This window comes from Gossypium arboreum, chromosome 13 (genome assembly GCF_025698485.1).
Source record: "Gossypium arboreum isolate Shixiya-1 chromosome 13, ASM2569848v2, whole genome shotgun sequence".
Classification (NCBI taxonomy): domain Eukaryota; kingdom Viridiplantae; phylum Streptophyta; class Magnoliopsida; order Malvales; family Malvaceae; genus Gossypium; species Gossypium arboreum.
In genome coordinates, this window is record NC_069082.1 from 52,237,820 (window position 1) to 52,239,012 (window position 1,193).

At 35.7% G+C, this 1,193-nt stretch overlaps 1 non-coding gene across 1 annotated transcript; it reads left to right on the forward strand.

Annotated features, from left to right (window-relative positions):
• The first annotated feature begins 774 nt into the window (after positions 1-774).
• LOC128287027 (small nucleolar RNA R71) lies at positions 775-881 on the forward strand. Its single transcript, XR_008277727.1, has one exon. It is a non-coding gene; the product is annotated as a small nucleolar RNA R71 (small nucleolar RNA).
• The last annotated feature ends 312 nt before the right edge of the window (positions 882-1,193 follow it).

Genomic DNA, 1,193 nt, shown 5'->3' on the forward strand with positions numbered 1-1,193 from the left:
GTTTCAAAAATTGTTTGTTCCAACACCTTTTCACTCTTCAAAGTGAGAGTTTTACACTACTCTTTTCCTGTGCTTCTAAGATTCTCTATACCAGTTGTCAAAACACCTTGAGGCTTGTTTTTTAGCTCGTTGGCTAACTGTCCCATCTGGTTCTCTAGATTTCTTAGAGTCACATTGTTTTTAGCCATATTTGTTTTCAATAGGTTCTTCAAATTACTTGAAAACTCAGCTGGCTGAGGTTTTTGCATCTATTTAGAAAAACCTGGTAAATGATTTGAATGTTAAGACATATAGGAATTACTTGGACCAGTCCCTTGATTACTCTAGGAGAAATTTGGATGATTTATCCATGAAGGATTATAATGATTTGACTGTGGACCTAGACCATTCCTATTTTGATTATGGTTTCCCATATATTAGATAGATTTTGGGTTTGATGGACAATCTTCAATTGTATGACCATCTCCACAATATACATATTTGAAATTCTCTAACTGACTTGTTGTTGACCTGTCATGTTAGTGTTGCAACCATTAACAAAAATATTTTTAAGCATGGAAGTCATAGTAGATACCTGATCTGTTAACCACTCTTCTTCTTGTGGTTGCTCGATTGGTCAGCCACTTGTAGTTATTACTTGAAATTCCTTCAAGAATCTCATACACTTTATTGTATGACCTTGAAAAAAGAGCTTTGTTAGCTAAAGCTTCTACCACCATTCTTGTGTGAGTTTTGAGACCATTGTAAAAAGTCTCCAATTGGATACAATGAGGAATACCATAATGAGGGCATTTCCGTAATAATTCCTTAAATAGTTCCCACACCTCATACAAGGACTTATCATAAGATTGCTGAAACATAGTAATTTCATTTTTGAGTTTAACATTCTTAATAGGTGGAAAATACTTTATCAGAAAATTTTTCACCAATTCTTGCCATATGGAAACAGAACTGGGCGGTAAGGAATTTAACCATGCTTGTGCACAATGTTGCAACGACTATTTGAATAGCTTCAATCCTAAGGCACCTTCAGATACTCCTGGTAACTTGAAAGAATTGCTTACTTCCATAAATAGCGGAGGTGCAAATGTGGATCTTCAGCAGGCATCCTATTAAATTGTCCAATTGTTTGCAACATCTGGAACGTCACTGGTTTTAACTCGAACTGAGAGGCCTCAATCTCGGGTCTTACA